The sequence below is a fragment of the Haemaphysalis longicornis genome, unplaced genomic scaffold (assembly GCF_048455015.1).
Source record: "Haemaphysalis longicornis isolate Haplotype H1 unplaced genomic scaffold, Haemaphysalis longicornis Haplotype H1 scaffold_1, whole genome shotgun sequence".
NCBI lineage: Eukaryota > Metazoa > Arthropoda > Arachnida > Ixodida > Ixodidae > Haemaphysalis > Haemaphysalis longicornis.
In genome coordinates, this window is record NW_027526203.1 from 164067479 (window position 1) to 164087091 (window position 19613).

Consider the following 19613-nt stretch of genomic DNA (forward strand, 5'->3'; position numbering starts at 1 on the left):
GCCGAAGTTAAACAGAATCTTTAAAGATAACCCACAGTTTTAGCCGATTTCACACTGGCTAGAACTGGGTTTACTTTTTGCCACGTTTACGTGTCATGCACGCAAAAAATGTCTATTGCCTTATTTATCTTGGCAAAGTGTGCGATTTCAGGTGTGTTGAAAAATGCAATCTCACGGTTCTAGCGCTAAGGTGCAGAGGAGCTTCTAGTTGCAGGTGAGCAGTGTCACTAGACGTAGTTTGGCATTAGGTCGAGTAGCGCACAGCAGTGTCACAAAACGATGGGCAGCAGGGTCCAAAAGGTAGAACAGATTGATTTATTGTGGGTTTAGCGAGCCGAAACTGCACCTGCTGGTTATTAGGCACGCCCTAATGGAGGGCTCCAGATCAACTTATTTACCACCCGTGGATCTTGGGCGCCGAAATCTCGACACACGGGTGTTTTTGCTTTTCACCTCCATCAGAAACAACCACCGTGGCCGGGTTAAAACCCGCGCCCTTGGGCTCAGCAGCACGACGCCATAGCCGCTGAGCCGCCGCGGCGGATGCAAAACTGGTGTTCTTATATTAATCGAGTGTTCCGAAGTGTCAAGAACGTGGTCGTGGCAAACGCAGGCGTCAGAGTTACCTCGCATTCGCGGGGAACAACAAACCCAGCAGATTATGCCGCAAGGTGGACATTGAAGAACACATACGATGCGGAACACAGACTGCCAAGTGGCTGTAGAATTTCACCTGCCTCGTTCTTGTTCTTACATCGCCGTACGGGGCCCTTGCATGCACGAGAGACAGGCAGCAGCCTGGCCTTGTATACGCTGCGCGTTCGCCCTAGTTTGAAAAGTGCGCCATACGGAAAAAGCCATCCTGTCGTCGGAACTCCCAAATTTTTGTTCTGGATTTGAATTCTAATAAAAAAACGGCGCGTGTAGCGTGAGTGCCCGTCTGTGACCTTTTATGCAAAGAAGGCTAACTATCTTGATTCCTAGCGCTTTACTACCGGCACTTTGATATCTTGCCTCGTTGCGAAGTGCGTTTGTTTATTTGTTTCTTTTCCTCTGTACAGCGCGCGTGCTAGTGAGCACTCGTCTGTGTCGTTTCTTTCCTCTCGTCCTGTGCTTCGTGCGATTACCTTGTCCGTAATGTTAAAAAATCCGGAGGACAAGGACAAGAACAATGTAGGACATTTGTATCCCAAAACTCCGTAATCAGTATGGCTCTGAGCTTTCGGTGAAGGGAGATAAAAAAAGGAATGGGCGCAATTAAAGTCTAAAAATTCTTCTTTATCTGGATAGGTATTCAAGAATTGTACGCCAGGAAAAGAAAATCGCTGCCCGCCCCTTCTCACGTTTACACAATACTGGACCGCGTCCACTTCTCTTTGTAAGTTTCGCCAACACCTCAGTACGCAGGATATCCTGTTACAACGGGAGGAAGAAGTCACTGCACCTGCCATTCACCACTCCCCTAGAGTCATTCTCTCCCGTCTTAATCAGACGGGCTGTGGTAACTGAATTTATTCATATATATTCCAGACTTTATTTATTTATTTGTTTATTTATTTATTTTAATACCTCAAGGACCTCCTTAAAGGAGGCATTAAAAGTGGCAGACTAGTACAAAAAACGAGGGTAGGGGTGAGGGGGGTGTTCTAGCTACATAACTATATACAGGACCGATACAACAATAAATTAGTAAAAAAGCATAAAAACAACAATACATGGCCGGACACGCTACATGTTTTACATTGGGACCAATCAGAGCTTAAACTGCTTGGTGAACCGCGCTTCACAGCAGTACAGTGGTGCAAACATACAAGTCAGAATTCAAACAATTAACGGCAAAGAGCTATGTAGCTATAAATTCGGTAAAAAAAAACAATATAATGAGAGAATGCAACACTCCAGTACTTCGCTTGCACTGAGAACAATGAAGATAAGAAGAACGGAAACCATAAAAGACTACAAAAAAAAAAAGAAACGAAACAACGCAAGGAAAAAAAAACCAAAAGAAAAGGATAAACCCATGAGGACATTACACAATTCCGGGCGCGGTGAGCAGCGATTTAAACCGGCCAAGGTCTTTGGTCTGTACCATTAGGAAGATTGTTGTAATCTTTGGCTGAGCGAACAAAAAATGATTGTGCGAAAGTGTTGGTTCGTGCGCGGGGGTATGAAACTTGATGTTCGTTTTTGGTGCGAGCGGATATATGCGATTTTGGCGTGACGTAAGAGTTTGGTGATAGTGAGTAGTGAAACCTGTGGAATAATGCCAGCCTTGCTAGTTTCCGACGGTTGTTTAGGGGAGGAAGGGATGCACGCGATTTGAGATTTGTGACGCTAGTAAATGAAGATAAATCTGAGAAAGCGAATCTAACTGCGCGGTTTTGGATGCCTTCTACGTTGTCGATGAGGTAACGTTGGTGCGGGTTCCATATCGCGGCGGCATACTCTAGTTTTGGACGGATAAGTGTTTTATAGGCCAGCAGTTTTAAGTGTGAAGGAGCAAATTTCATCGTGCGCTGCAGATACCCAAGAGATCTACTGGCGCAGGCGATTACTTTGTTCACGTGTACGGTCCAAGATAGATTGTCGGTGATATGGACGTCTAAGTACTTCTACACTTTTGTGGATTGTAATGAAGAGCCTTTAAGGGTGTAATTATGAAATAATGGACATGCACGCCGGGAAAATGACATTAAGTTGCATTTTGGTAAGTTTAAGGACATTTGCCAAGTTTTACACCAATTTTCAATACGAAAAAGGTCAGATTGTAGATTAATTTGATATTGCTTACATGTAATTTTGGAATATAACACACAATCATCCGCAAATAGGCGAATGTTATTAGAAATGTCGGACGGCAGATTATTAACATAAATTAAAAACAGCAACGGCCCGAGTACTGCACCCTGTGGTACCACGGACAAAACGGGTGCTGCGGTAGACTGTGCGCTATTGACTACGACAAATTGCTTTCGTCCAAGAAGGAAGTTCTCGATCCAATTAAGTGCAAATGGGTCAAGATTCAGCAGTGATAGTTTGTACATTAAGCGACGGTAGGGTACCTTGTCGAATGCCTTTTCAAAATCGAGGAAAATTACACCTGTTTGGATGTTACTGTCAAGGTTTACGTGCAAATCATGTTTAAATGAGGCAAGCTGCGTTTCGCAGGACAGCCCCTTGCGAAAACCGTATTGCGATGTGGAAAGAATGTTATGGTGTTTGAGGTGATTAATGATGTGCGAAAAAATTACATGTTCCAATATTTTTGATAGTACGGACGTAATTGAAATGGGGCGATAGTTCAACGGTGATGACCTATTGCCGTTTTTAAAGGTTGGAACAATCTTCCCTAGCTTCCATTTAATGGGGATACAGCTTGACTTTAATGTTTGAGAAAATAGCAAAGCGAGCATTGCACTAATCGGTTCTTTGGCATTTTTGATCATTTTGGACTTGATTCCATCCGGTCCCGTAGCAGATGATAGTTTCATTTTATTAATTATGTTCATTATTCCTTCAGGTGTGAATATTATCGGGGACATGTGTTCATTAATGGCCAGATCCGAGGATTGATTGATTGATTGTAGGGTTTAACGCGCCGACGCAACGCAGGCGATGAGGCGCGCCGTAGTGGAGGGCTCCGGATTAATTTTGACCACCTGGGGATCTTTATCGTGCGCCGAAATCTCGTACACACGGGCGTTTTTGCTTTTCGCCTCCATCAGAAAAGCGGCCGCCGCGGCCGGGAATCGAACCCGCGACCTCGTGCTCAGCAGCGCAACGCCTTAGCCACTGAGCCACCGCGGCGGGTCAGATCCGAGGAAATCGGGGTGCTCATGCTGGTTTCTTTCGTGAAAACTGAGGAGACGGCCACGTTAAGTACTGCAGCTGACTCACTATCACTAAGTTTTACGTTCTTATCGTTATACAATCTTATTGGTGTGGCAGGAGACGAGTTTATAGTGTCACGAAGACAAGGACGATGCAGTGGTGTTGAATGAGAAACACGTTTATTGGAGCGAACTTGTGCTCCCCTAAAAACTCAAAAGAATACAGAGGCGGCGAAGCAGCGGTCAACAAAGTGACTTGGACAGGCGAGTGTCGTCGAATCGAATGCCCCGGCGTCCGCACTGCAGGCTTTTTATCTTTTGGCGCGCGTGGTTCTCGAAACGTCGATTCGCATCGAGAACATAGTAGATCCAAGAAGATTATTCTGGGCTGTTCACGTTAGATCGGAATGCTCTCCCTATCACAACAGATAACACATGCGGCACCGAAAGAAAGAATGGAACACGCGCTTCCCTTGGCGCAGAGATAACACAGACCGGCGCAGCCGGGCGGTAAAAGCAAAACACAAATAAACAAACCCGATGTATGGTTCGCGGCATTACCCCCCCTCTAAGAGTGCATCGACCCGATGCTAACATAAGCGACAGTCCGAACAAATGAAAATAAAAGTTCGTCATCGTCCGTAGAAAGGTTTTAAGCGAACCACGTGGACGACTTCAGGCCGCGTGCGTCGTCGTGATGTGCCGGAGTCACCATCGGGGATCACTTCGTAGGTAAGTTGGCCAACACGTCGTAGAATCTGGTAGGGTCCGAAATACCGTCGCAGGAGCTTCTCACTGAGTCCGCGTCGTCGGATGGGAGTCCAAACCCACACACGATCCCCTGGTTGGTACTCGGCGTCTCGGCGTCGGAGGTTGTAGCGGCCCGCATCCACCAGCTGTTGGTCCGTTATACGAACTCGAGCGAGCTGGCGGGCCTCCTCCGCACGTTGAAGATATCCGTGGACGTCGGCGTTGAGGTCGCCGTCTTCTACGTGCGGAAGCATGGCGTCGAGCATCGTAGTCGGCCTTCTACCATAGACAAGCTCGAACGGCGTCAGCTGCGTCGTCTCCTGGATAGCCGTGTTGTACGCAAACGTGACATACGGGAGCACTTCGTCCCAAGTCTTATGTTCAACGTCAACGTACATTGACAGCATATCTGCGATTGTCTTGTTCAGACGTTCTGTTAGTCCGTTTGTTTGGGGGTGGTACGCCGTCGTTCTTCGGTGATCCGTGTTGCTGTAGCGTAATACTCCTTGCATCAGCTCCGCAGTAAATGCCGTTCCGCGGTCTGTGATTAGGACTTCCGGGGCTCCATGTCGCAGCACAACTTGGCTTATAAAAAACTTTGCCACTTCTTGTGCAGTCCCCCTCGGAAGAGCGGCGGTCTCTGCGTAGCGCGTCATGTAGTCTGTCGCTACGACAATCCACTTGTTCTGTGATCGTGACGTAGGGAACGGGCCTAAAAGGTCCATTCCAATCTGTTGAAATGGTCTCGATGGGACGGCGATCGGTTGCAGAAGTCCGGCGGGTCTTGTCGGCGGCGTTTTTCGTCGCTGGCAGTCACGGCAGCTCCGGACGTAGTGGGTGACGTCAGAGGTAAGGCCGGGCCAGTAGTACCTCGCCTTGATTTTTCCAATAGTGCGGGCTGTGCCCAGATGTCCGGAAGACGGGTCGTCGTGGCACGCTTCCAAAATTTCGTCACGAAGGTCCGCGGGGATGACGAGAAGGTAATTCGCTCTTGTTCCGGGGCTGAAATTCTTCTTCACAAGGACGGAGTTTCTCAGGCTGAATGCTGGTAAACTGCGTTTGAAGGTCCTAGGAACGGCAACGTTGCATCCCTCGAGGTACTCGATTATGACGCGTAAGTCGGGGTCGGCACGCTGCTGGGCGGCTAGGTCGCTCTCCGTCACGATCCCGAAGAACGCGCTGTCTTCATCAGAGTCTTGTGGTGGTGGGTCGACGGGGGCGCGGGACAGGCAGTCGGCGTCGGAGTGTTTCCTGCCGGATTTATAAACGACTGTAACGTCGAACTCCTGCAGGCGCAAGCTCCACCGCCCAAGACGGCCAGAGGGGTCCTTCAAATTGGCGAGCCAACACAGCGCATGGTGGTCTGTTACAACCTTGAATGGCCTTCCATACACGTATGGGCGAAATTTTGAAATCGCCCATATAATAGCCAGGCACTCTTTCTCAGAGGCAGAATAGTTTTTCTCCTCCTTCGACAGACCACGGCTAGCATAGGCGATTACCCTTTCGCAGCCGCTTTGCTTTTGGACAAGGACGGCACCCAAGCCTATATCACTGGCGTCCGTATGCATTTCCGTTTCGGCATTTCCGTCGAAATGAGCGAGCACGGGCGGGCTTTGCAGGCGTTTTTGCAGCTCGCCGAATGCTTTTTCTTGGTCGTTTTCCCAGCTGAAAGGGGTGCAATCTTTCGTCAAGCGCGTGAGTGGCTCTGCAATGTGTGCGAAGTTTGCGACGAAGCGCCGGTAGTATGCGCACAGCCCGAGAAATCTCCGCACGCCCTTCTTGTCTTTTGGCCTTGGGAAGTTCGCAATGGCTGAAGTTTTTGCCGGGTCAGGTAGGACTCCCGCGGCGTTGACGACGTGGCCCAAGAACTTGAGTTCCCCGTATGCGAAACGGCACTTTTCAGGCTTCAGCGTCAACCCCGACGTACGAATGGCCTCGAGTACAGACTCCAACCTTGCAAGGTGTTCGTCGAAAGTCCGGGCGAATACCACTACGTCGTCGAGGTATACGAGGCAGGTGTGCCACTTAAGGCCAGCTAGCACAGTGTCCATGACTCTTTGAAACGTCGCTGGTGCTGTGCACAGCCCAAACGGCATCACCTTGAACTCGTATAGGCCGTCTGGGGTTATAAATGCAGTCTTCTCTCGGTCTCTCTCGTCCACCTCAATTTGCCAGTAGCCGGTCTTCAGGTCCATCGATGAGAAGTACTTCGCGTGGCAGAGGTGGTCGAGGGCGTCGTCGATTCGGGGGAGGGGGTACACGTCCTTTTTCGTGATTTTGTTCAGTCGCCGGTAGTCAACGCAAAACCTTAATGTGCCGTCTTTTTTCTTTACGAGTACGACGGGCGCAGCCCAGGGGCTTTTCGATGGCTGTATAATGTCATCGCTCAGCATGTCGTCGACTTGAGTCCGGATGGCTTCCCGTTCGTGTGAAGAGACGCGGTACGGTGACTGTCGGGTAGGTCGGGCTCCATCTTCGGTTATTATTCGGTGCTTCGCTAGAGGGGTCTGACGTAGTTTTGCGCTCGACGAAAAACATTCGCTATAGCGACGCAGCAAAGCCAATAATTTTTTGCGTTGTTCTTGCGGTAGCGCCGGATTCACGTCGAATGGTTGCGGGAGCTTGAATGTTTCTACGGGTGTGCGTTCAAAGTCGGCGACTGCGATCACATCACTTGCTTCTTGCGTTTCTTCGAGGAACGCAATTGCAGCTCCCTTGTTTAAATGCTGGTACTCTTCGGTGAAATTAGTGACCAAAACGTGAGATTGGCGTTGCTTAAAGTGCGCAATGCCTCTTGCGACGGAGACACCGCGGTCGAGAAGCAACCTTCGATCACTCTCTACGATAGCGTCGATGTCAGAAGCAGCATCCTCACAGTAGACGGCTATCATCAAGCTTGCGCGGGGTGGCAGGGTGATGTGATCGTCGGCGATCCTCACAGCAGCACGGTGATCGGGGTTCGGCTGCGGCGTCGTGGAATGATTGGAGGAAAATGTTATCGACTTGGTCTGCAGATCAATTATTGCGCCGTTGTCCGTCAAAAAGTCCATTCCGAGAATCACGTCGCGGGAGCAGTTAGGCAGAACGACGAACGCCGCAGGGTACGTTGTGCCGTCTATGGTGACGCGCGATGTGCACGTTCCACTTGGCGTCACGAGGTGGCCTCCTGCTGTGCGTATGTGCGGACCGTCCCATCTGGTCATAACTTTCTTCAGTTTAGACGCAAATGGTCCGCTCATTACCGAATAGTCAGCTCCCGTGTCTACGAGGGCGACTACGTCAAAGCCGTCGATGGACACCTTGACGTCAGATGCAGTCGTCCTCGAGTTGCGGGTTCGTCGGGGCGTCGTATCTCTGCTTGTACGTGTTGATGGTCGGGCACTGTGCATCGTCGTTGTCGTTTTCTTCTCAACGGACGTCTTGGTCAGGTCGGGTACGCGTCGCGCCGTGTAGCTGTCGTCGTGTTCAGGAGTCTCGTTAGGGCTAGGTCGGGTCGTCGGGATGAGGGCATGTCGTGAATGATGGTCTTCAGCGAGCCGCTGCGTCGTTGGAGGGTTTTCATTTTTCCGCCGTTGTGCAACTTTACCTCCCGAAGTTGCTGCTTTTAGTTTCCCCCGCGTGGGCTGGGGGACCTTCCACGTGAGAAGTCAGCAGTGCTGCGGCGGTTTGGTGACTGAGACGGGTAGGGCGACGGTGAACGGTTGAAGCGGGCTGGTCCTCGGTTGGTGTTGGAGAGGTATTCTTCGATCTCAGCAGGGCGCTGGCCGTATCGGGGGCGTGGGGCGTCGACGGAGAACCCTCGCAAACCGAGCCTCTTGTAGGGACAGCGACGGTAGATGTGGTCGGCCTCTCCGCAGTGGTAGCACAGCGGGCGATTATCGGGCGTTCGCCACACGTCGGTCTTCCTTGGCGTCTGGTATTGGTCTACAGGGCGTCGGGCGGGCGGCGTTGGACGGCGGTATGGCTCAGCCTCTTGACGACGGGTTGGAGCAGGGCGGGGTTGACGAACAGCCGAGGAGTAGGTCATGGCTTGTGGTTCGCGGGGTGCTTCCGACGGCGTAGAAGTTCCCAGTGCGTTTTGGACTTCTTCTCGGATTACGTCGGTCAGGGAAGCCACTTGAGGTTGCGGCGTCGTTGGAAAAAGCTTCCGAAGCTCCTCCCTGACCACTGCTCGGATGGTCTCTCGCAATGTATCGGAGCTTCCATTTGCAGCACCGATGGTCTCCGAGAACAGCGCGTTGACAGGGCGGTCGTACTGCCTGGTTCGAATTTCTAGCGTCTTCTCCATCGCGGCCGCCTCAGACGCGAATTCGGCCACTGTCTTCGGAGGGTTACGGACTAGACAAGCAAAAAGCTCTTGCTTCACTCCTCGCATCAGAAACCTGAGCTTCTTTTCCTCGGTCATTTCAGGGTCCGCACGACGAAAAAGTCGCTTCATCTCCTCAACGAAAATCACGACTCCTTCGTTGGGGTGCTGCGTTCGAGTTTCAAGCAAAAGCGCAGCTCGCTCTTTTCTCACCACGGTAGTGAAGGTCTTAAGGAACTCCCTCTTGAATTGAGTCCAGTCGGTCAAAGAGCTCTCATGGTTCTCGAACCAAGTTCGAGCAGCATCTTCTAAGTAAAAGAAGACATGCCGGAAAGTTTCTTCATCGTCCCACCTGTTGAAGATGCGGACGCGCTCCAACTTTTCCAACCATTCTTCGGGGTCTTCAGCGGGGGCTCCCCGGAACGATGGCGGTTCTCGGGGCTGCTGCAGGATGATTGGCGACGTTGTTTCTTGCACCATGGTGTTGGTTGCAGCGTTCCTTCTCTTGGGCCCTTCTGGCAGAAGACCGAACTCGGGCGGTAAATCTTGCAGGCGGGGGCTGGCTCTTGTTGGACTGGCTTGGCGGCTTTTCGAGGTTGTAGTGGGCATGAAGGGTGCGTACCCAGCACCCTACCAGATGTCACGAAGACAAGGACGATGCAGTGGTGTTGAATGAGAAACACGTTTATTGGAGCGAACTTGTGCTCCCCTAAAAACTCAAAAGAATACAGAGGCGGCGAAGCAGCGGTCAACAAAGTGACTTGGACAGGCGAGTGTCGTCGAATCGAATGCCCCGGCGTCCGCACTGCAGGCTTTTTATCTTTTGGCGCGCGTGGTTCTCGAAACGTCGATTCGCATCGAGAACATAGTAGATCCAAGAAGATTATTCTGGGCTGTTCACGTTAGATCGGAATGCTCTCCCTATCACAACAGATAACACATGCGGCACCGAAAGAAAGAATGGAACACGCGCTTCCCTTGGCGCAGAGATAACACAGACCGGCGCAGCCGGGCGGTAAAAGCAAAACACAAATAAACAAACCCGATGTATGGTTCGCGGCAATAGCTTTCCAAAATTGTTTTGGATTAGTTTGTAGCATATTAGACAATGTTGTCTCAAAAAAGTTATGCTTGGCAATACGAATTGTTTTCGTTAGCTTCTTTACCGCGCCTTGATATGCTTGCCATGCGCACGGATTATTTCTGGCTTTTGCTTTCCTAAACAGTCGCTTCTTTCTGCGAATTTCTTTGTTAATTGAGCTAGAAAACCACGGTTCCAATTGTTTGCTTTTAATTTTTACTGTTGGAACATACTTGTCAGTTAATTCCTGAATCTTCTCCGAAAACAGGTTCCAGTTGTGCTCTACTGAGCGGTCGGGGAAACCTTGCTCGAAAGAAAGGTTGAAGCCTTGTAGCTCAGCCGCAATTTTTTCATAATTTCCCTTGTCGTAAAGTCTAATTCGTTTTGCTACTGGTTTTTCTGTCTGAAATGCTGAGTGAAAAAACGCTAAGATAACTTTATGATCCCTTATTTCCTTATGGTAATGCACTGATCGGATACGTGCTCGGGTCGGACGTTAAAATTAGATCAAGAATGTTCGCGGTATGTGCGGTCTGTCTCGTAGCTTGGGTTATGAAATTGAAAATCCGGTAGGGTGCTTAAGAACTGGCCGGATTCACCGGTAGTTACGCGATATTGATCACTCCAATCAATGGCAGGGTAGTTAAAATCGCCGCATATTATTAGATTAGCTAGGGGTTACTTTTTGCCTATAAAGTCGACAGAGTCGTTAAAGTGCCTGCAAAAATTGGCGTCTGGTTTTGGTGGGCGATAGTACGCTCCTATTATGGTAAGGCCTGATAGCGTTCGACATGCTACGTACATTATCTCTAGGGGGCTCTCGTGTTCTAGTTTAAAATGAATAATCGAAATCTTTATTCCTATAAGAACTCCACCGCCTCGGTTTAGCAAGCGATCACGGCGGTAAACGGGAAATCCGGGCATGTACGGAGCAACTTCCGCGTCAGTGATAGATTGATTGATTGTAGGGTTTAACGCGCCGACGCAACGTAGGCGATGAGGCGCGCCGTAGTGGAGGGCTCCGGATTAATTTTGACCACCTGGGGATCTTTAACGTGCGCCGAAATCTCGTACACACGGACGTTTTTGCTTTTCGCCTCCATCAGAAAAGCGGTCGCCGCGGCCGGGAATCGAACTCGCGACCTCGTGCTCAGCAGCGGAACGCCTTAGCCACTGAGCCACCGCGGCGGGTCCCGCGTCAGTGATCTGCGGTGAAAGCCATGTTTCGGTAAGAACGACAATATCACAATCACATGACTGGATGACGGCAGATACCTCTTCACGCTTCGGAATTACGCTGCGAATGTTAGTGCAAAGAATCGAATATGTGACGTCATTAGTGCGTAGCGACGCACGTTTGGGTGTGTTACGGGGGTGTGGTTTGGAAAGACAAGGTTCCGTTATATTTTTTCCTTGCTAGCTCGCCCGTGCTGCTCTTTCTTTTACCACCTTATCAGCAGCGTCGTAGTAGTACGTTTTCCTGTCGATTATAAGTTTTTTGTAGCGTAGCTTGAAAGGAGCCCTCTGTTCTCGGGCGAAACGAACGAGCTCGCGATGTATTGAACGAGTGGCGACACAGAAATCCTCAGATATACTGACTGTTGTGCCCTTGAGCTTGAGGGCCTTAGATAAAATATCATCCTTAGTCTTGAAAGAAGAGAAATTAACAATAATGGGGCTATTTTTGTCACAAGCGATTTTACCGATACGATGTGCTCTCTGAATATCCTTAGGTTCAAGTGCTATCTTCAAGTTTTCATTGCAAATATCTCTGACAAGTTTTTCGCGATCGCTCCAGGATTCGGACTCGCCTTCACTGATGCCATAGAAGACAAGGTTGCAGCTACGTGACCTATCCTCTGCGTCATTCAACCTTTCCTCGATGCTGGCGATACTATCTGATGTCTGGGTGGATAAGCTGAGTAGAACGACTACATCGGACCGCATATCGGGTAGCAATTTGCACTGGTCTTCCGTCTTCGCGATGCGCGCAACCAAATCGGCAAGGGTCTGTTCTGTGCTAGTCAGTCGTGTATAGGTAGCCTTTAATTCAGCCAGGATGGCGGCCTGGCCGGCTTCTAAGGTTGTTAGCAAAGCATGGATAGTCTGGTCAGTTTGGGTAGTGGAGCTACATGTGGTTGGACCTGGGTTTTCCTCTATGTAGCCTGATAGCAACAACAGCTCGTGCACAATATTCACACATCTACACAACAACAACGCAAGGCAGCGGGGGCTCGGCAGCTGCACCAGGTAACGATTGCTAGTCTTCTTACTAAAAAGAGAATCGTAATGGCGTACCTCCGCGATAAACACAAACGGTGTCACCCGCTGGACCATGGCGCAGCTGACGAGCCCACAAAGCGCCGTTTGCCGGGTGTGGTCCTTTATAGGACTAACAGGCCTCCAGTCTTTACTAAAAATTGATGACATAAAATCAGACCAGACCTTCCTTGGCAGTCGTGGTACATTTCAGGGCTCGGTGCTGACTCCACTCCTTTTTGATATCGCTTTCCTGGGCCTACCAATACAGTTAGAGCACAATGCCCAATCTTGAGCGCGCCATGTACGTTGATATCATCGCCCCTCGGACAGACACCGATTACTTCGGAGGGCAGCAGGACCCACTGTCGAAACAGTAAGTCGGTATGCCCAGGCCTGCAGCTCAATTGTGAACCCTATAAATCGGAACTGGTCATCTTCAGAAAAAAAAAAAAACTCCCGGAAATCATGTCGAGCCCATTGCATAACCACACTCTACACGACTTAGCCATTCGGTCAAGATATTAGGCCTCATCATTAAAGCCAATGCCAGAAACGACCTTGAAATATCCAAATTACGGAATGTGACTGGCCTCGTCGTGCACATGATCGGGTGTGACGATATCTGACACCTGGATATAAAAAAAAGGACGTGGTATGATTATTTGAAGCATTCGTCACATCCCGCATCACGTATATCACCCCATATATTGACCTAACCAGATTCTACATAAAGTTCGACGCCGCCGACGTTAGCGACGGCGAAGATCGTCGAATGCTGTTGGTGTCAAAGACAGCCAGGACCACTCATGTGGGAATCCCACGGCTTCACAGGCACTGCCTCCACCACCGCCGGTAGACCCGCCTCCACGACCACCATCAGAACTACCAGCAGAATCAACAAACAGCGCGGCCACTGCTTCATCTGCAAAGATCAACGAAGCCAGGAAGTCATCGCCACCAGCGGAACCGTGGCCAAGGCTGCCGCCTCTCACTCCGGTGGAGCCCCGACGGGCAGATTCGAGGTCTAAACAGACTCCGACTGCTTTGTCGAAGGATGACGCAAAGATTGTCGCGGTTCTCAGGGCGTTGATCAACGCCATTCGTACGCTTCTGGATACCTAAAAAACGCCGACTGCTTTGAGCGCCCTGGAAGTTCTGGATGCCCTGGGTCCACTACTGGCAGGCCTCGCGTAATATCATGGCCCGTGCTACCGCATCATTCCGCCAGGAAGTCCGTGGAGCGTCCATTTTTCAGTGGAATGCCAGAGGTCTAAAACCACGAATTTCTGATATTCGCCAGTTTGTATTCAATAATCCGTTCCCGATTCTCGTGATCTGCGAACAGAACCTACCAACTGCAATAAGACTGTCCGGCTATGAAGGCATCGAGTCATCTACTGGTGGGACCAGTAGCAAAGTCATGGTGTTCATACGCCGGGAACTCACATATACTGTTCATTCGATACGCCCGCACGACACCAACCAATACGTATGCTTAACTGTTAAAAAACGACAGCTCTCTTTCACGCTCCTAGGAGCCTACATATCCCCATCAGCTATCCTTGATCGACAGAGACTAAAGCATATCTTCGAAACAACACCAGGCCCTTGGATCTTCACCGGTGATTTTAATGCCCACCACCCGCTTTGGGGAAGCTCCAAGATGAACCTCAGGGGTCGAAGACTTGCATCATTCGCGTCAGAATATGGGCTCTGTGTACTGAATGATGGAAGTCCTACATTTCTCCGCGGCCCGACCTATGCGAGCTGCCTGGATCTGACCTTGGCTTCAAGGCAGTTCTCAGGACATCTCCAACGGTTTACGGACATTGAAACCCGCGGCAGTGATCACATTCCAACATACATCAAAATTAAGGGATTCCGGCACCCTATATCTCCCAACGTGTCCAAACATACTGACTGGACGAAATTTGAACCCCTTATGGAGGACGCCTGCTGTGAGGGCCTTTCCACAAGCTTTGAAGCTGATATCGGCAGTGCAACCCAGGCTTCCACGCGTACTGTCACAATGCCGCCCAAAGTGACAGAGTTTGATACCGAACTTGAACGCCTCCGGGCAATTCGACGGCGAGCGGAGCGACGGTAGCGGCGTACAAAAGCTGTACACGACCTAAGGGTAGCCAGAAGCACACAGAAGAAGATACAGCGCCGCATCGCTCAGGTTCAGGCACAACATTGGAAATCATTTTGCGAGTCCCTCGACCCTCGGAAGCCTTTGTCTTCTATATGGAGAGTATTGCGTGGCCTGGCGACACCTGTGCAGCAGCGCTACCCATTCAAGGCTTTGGCACTACATGAAAACTGTCCGGAGATAGAAGTCGCAGAAGATTTCTGCGTGAAGATTGCCTCTAGAACTGATGGCTATCGATCTGCAAGGATCCGTGAAGTCCCCACGTCACGCGATCAACGCATGGACGTGCTCTTCTCCATGGAAGAGTTAGAAGCGGCTCTGGCATCCTGCCGGCGTAGCTCATCCCCAGGTCCCGATGAAATCTCCTACTCCACACTATGCCACCTCGGTCCTCAAGCACGTCAAACGCTTTTGGACAACTTTAACAAGGCGTGGATGGATGGCATCGTTCCACCGGAGTGGAAAGTAAGCCGTCTGGTCCCCTTACTCAAGCCTGGCAAATCTCCGCTCGACCTTCCATCATACCGTCCAATTGCCCTGGCCAGCTGCCTATGCAAGCTTATGGAAAGAATGATACTCACGCGGCTGCAGTGGTACCTCGAACATAACAATATATACCCTGAAGTTATGGCTGGTTTTCGGTGCGGGCGTTCCTCCATAGACTGCGTGGTGGACTTGGTAACGTTTGCACAGGAAGAAAAAAGCGATCTTACCTGCGGCAACAAGGTCTGAGTATCTCGGGTGACAAGAGCGCGCTGGTTGCATTTACCCGCAAACCCATGTTTCGATATCCCATCAAGATCAATGGGAGGTTGGTTCCCTACTCCAGGCATCACAAATTTCTTGGCGTAATCATCGACAGGGACATTTCCTGGAGCGCACATGTGTCTTTCCTTAAGAAGAAACTTACCACCATTGCCCAGATATTCAGATTTCTTGCTGGAAAGACGTGGGGAACATCGGTAAGAGGAATGCTGCAACTGTACTCCGCACTTTTTTTAGGCGCCTTGCGTTACAGCTTGCCAGCAATTTCCAACACTTGTACCACTAACCTGCGGGTAATACAGAGCGTCGAAGCGCAGGCTCTGCGCACGTGTCTTGGTTTGCCGCGTTGTGCATCAACAGTGGGCACCATTTGCATCGCACAGGAACACCCAATAGCAACGTACGTGGCTACTGAAACACTACGCCTGTACATCAGGCTCCTCACGAGGCTGCCTTCTCACCATCTGGCGCAGCTTCCTCAAAGTAGACCACGATCTACTTTTTCAGCCATTATCACAACGCACAGGGCTGAAATCCCTTCAAGGTACGCCCCTGCGGCAACACCGACCTCCCCGTTGTGGTGCCTGGCACAACCTAAAATTCGTCTCAGTGTTCCGGGAATTCGAAAAAAAGCCGACTTGTCATCATTGGCCCTTCAACAGCTTACGCTGCTGTTACTGCACGAACGGTACAACGATCGGAAACATGTGTACACAGATGGCTCAGTAACGTCATCCAGTTCGGCAGGTGCAGTGTTTGTGCCAGAAGATTTTGCAACAACTCGATTCCGTATTGGCCATACCACGAGCTCGACAGCTACAGAACTTGCAGCCATTCGTGAGGCTCTTGATCATATCATCGGAGCTACTCCTCAAAATTGGGCGATCTTTTCGGATTCCAAGGCTGCCTTACAGAGCTTACGCGCAGCCCTGCGCTACGGCCCCCTACATCAACTGGTGACAGAGATAAGAGAAAAAGTCCATCAAGCCATCACAGCCGGCCATGACGTAATTTTCCAGTGGCTTCCAGGTCACTGCGGAGTCATCGGTAACGTGCTGGCGGATGAAGCTGCCCGTACAGGCCATGAGAGCGACCGCACCATTCTACTTCCGCTTTCAAGGACCGATGCCGCCAGGACGCTTCGCTCCCTTGCACGCAAGATTACCATGCAGCAATGGAACACACCGGACTTTTCGAATCCCCGTCTGTATATTCAAGATCCCCTTCTTCAGCGCCGTATTCCGTATGGGCTTTCTCGACCCCAGTCAACTTTACTTTGTAGACTGTGGTTGGGAGTGACCTTCACGGAAGCCTACTCCTTCCTCATCGGGATGGCCAGCAGCGCCCACTGTGACGCCTGCGGGGCGGAAGAGTGTAGAACATGTGCTGTGTCGCTGCCCCGAATATTCGTCGGAGAGGAGCGTGCTTGCCACCGCGCTGAGCCGACTGGACAATCGACCATTTACGGTGGAAACTATTCTAAGTCATCGGTCTTCACCATCGACCTCGCAGAAGGCGACGAAAGCCCTTTTACGTTTCCTGAGTGAAACGAACTTGCTTGAAAGACTATAGTGCCCGAAACGGGACTAGAGTGCGCGCTTTCCCACTCCTGTCTCTTCCTTTTCTCCCCCCCCTTTTTATTCCCTGAGCCCCATTCCCCCAGTGCAGGGTAGCAAACCGGGCTCTACACCTGGTTGACCTCCCGGCCTTTCCTTTCTTTTTTCTTCTTCTCTCTCTACATTGAGACTCTGAACCGCGGTTCGTTCGCAAAGCTCTCAAACAAGCCCTCGGACTCCCCATGAGTGCCTCGACAATCACGCTTCGCCACATGAGTCTTCACAATAGAATCGAATAACTTATTTAAGGTCATCTCTCAAGTTAATGCCTCCGCCTCACACAAACTCAAGCCGGGTGATTTGTTCTCCGAAACATTAACTGAACTAGTGCTGGGCGGACCCACTTCGCGTCGCTCTCAGATAACTGGCTTAAGCGTATTTCAGAGAGACCGCTCCCAGAGGAAATGAACCCGGACCTTCATCGCGAGAGAAGGACCGCACTAAGCCAAGCTTTAATTTATGCTTTTATTAAGGAGCTAACAGTAAGACGTAAAGTAGAAGAATTCAGGATCGCGCTGCAGAACCGATATTCAGCTATTACCGAGGAAGCAGAGTTTACGACACAGGAAGCCAGCGACAACCTTAGACGCATTATCACAGAGTGTGCAGCAGAAGTCGGGGGCACGATGGCTAGACAGAATACTGGTAAAATTTCCCAGGAGACGAAAGATCTAATTAGGAAACGGCAAACCATGACAAATTTCACCGCAGCTGACAAAATAGAACTAGCGGAGCTTTCGAAGTTAATCAATAAGCGTAAGACAGCTGACAGACGGAAGTATAACATGGAGAGGATCGAATACGCTGTGAAGAACGGAGGTAGCCTGAAAGCAGTGAAGAGGCGTCTTGGCGTGGGGAAAAATCAGATGTATGCACTTAAAGACAAGCAAGGCAATGTCATCACAAATATGGATAAAATAGTCACAGTAGCCGAAGAGTTCTATAGGGATCTGTACAGTAGCCGGGATATCCAGGATAATGCCGAACGAGAAAGTAGCTCAGAGGAGATAGACATACCACCAGTAACGACAGAAGAAGTAAGCATGGCTTTGAAAGATGTGAAAGGGGGCAAAGCACCTGGTGAGGATCAGATAACAGCAGACCCCTTGAAGGATGGCGGAGAAATTGTACTTGAAAAACTGGCAAACCTGTATACGCAATGCCTAATGACCGCAAGTGTACCGGAATCTTGGAAGAACGCGAACATCATCCTAATACATAAGAAAGGTGACATGAAGGACTTGAAAAATTACAGGCTGATAAGCTTACTGTCAGTCGTCTACAAGGTACTTACCAAGGTAATCGCTAAAAGAATTTCTGCAACCTTAGATTTCAGTCAACCTAAAGAACAAGCAGGGTCAAGGTAATCGCTAACAGAATTTCTGCAACCTTAGATTTCAGTCAACCTAAAGAACAAGCAGGGTTCCGTAAAGGCTATTCAACAAGGGACCATATCCACACGATCAATCAGGTTATAGAGAAGTGTGCGGAGTGCACTGAACCCCTATATATAGCCTTCATAGATTATGATAAAGCATTTCACTCGGTCGAAACCTCAGCAGTCATTCAGGCAATACGGAACCAGGGTGTAGATGAGCATTATGTAAGAATACTAGAGGATATCTACAATGGGTCCACAGCTACCATCATCCTCCATAAGGAGAGCAGTAAAATACCTATAAGGAAGGGCGTCAGACAAGGAGACACAATCTCCCCAATGTTATTCACAGCATGTTTACAAGAGGTATTCAGAACATTGGATTGGGAACAGGTGGGAGTGAGGGTTAATGGAGAATACCTCAGTAACCTCAGATTTGCTGATGACTTTGCCGTGCTAAGTAACTCGGGGGACGAATTGCAAAGCATACTTTCCGCACTGGATGAACAGAGCAGAACCGTGGGCCTGAAAATTAATATGCAAAAAACCAAAGTAATCATCAATAACCTCGGGACAGCACAGCGGTTTGCGATAGGTGGCTAGGCCGTGGAAGTAGTAAGCGAATATATCTACTTAGGCCAAGTTCTGACCCCGGATCCCAACGATGAGGCTGAGATAATTCGAAGGATAAGAATGGGGTGGAGTGCATTCGGCAGGCATTCTCAGATAATGAATGGCAGCCTACCATTGTCCCTGAAGAAGACAGTGTATGACAGCTGCATCTTACCGGTACTCACCTACGGGGCAGAAACTTGGAGGCTCACTAAGAGGGTTCAATTTAAATTGAGGACGACTCAGCGCGCAATGTAACGGAACATGATAGGTCTAACGTTAAGGAACAAGAAGAGAGTGGAGTGGGTCAGGGAACAAACGCGTGTTAAGGACATATTAGTAGAAATTAAGAAGAAGAAATGGACGTGGGCAGGGCATGTAATGCGAAGGCAAGATAACCGTTGGTCATTGAGGGTAACAGAATGGATCCCTAGAGAAAGCAAGCGTTGCAGGGGGCGGCAGAAAGTTAGATGGGCAGATGAGATAAAGAAGTTTGCGGGGATAAATTGGTCGCAGTTAGCACAGGACCGGGGTAATTGGCGAATAATGGGAGAGGCCTTTGCCCTGCAGTGGGCGTAGATAGGATGATGATGATGATGAAGAAGAAGAAGCCAAGCTTGAAAACGTATGTACGGAAATCGTTCTGACGTATCTTACACCGATGCGGCTTGCTTCGCTGACAATGGAAGAATTGTTGCAATGGCTACCTTTCGAAGTAATTTGATTGCATGTGCGTCCATCAAAACAACCTCACCTCGGGACGCTGAAGAACGCCCATAGCCCTCACCTAATCCTCATCAAAGTCATACTCACAGACGCCCAAGCAGCCTACCGAAGTTTTCTGTCGGGGAGGGTGGC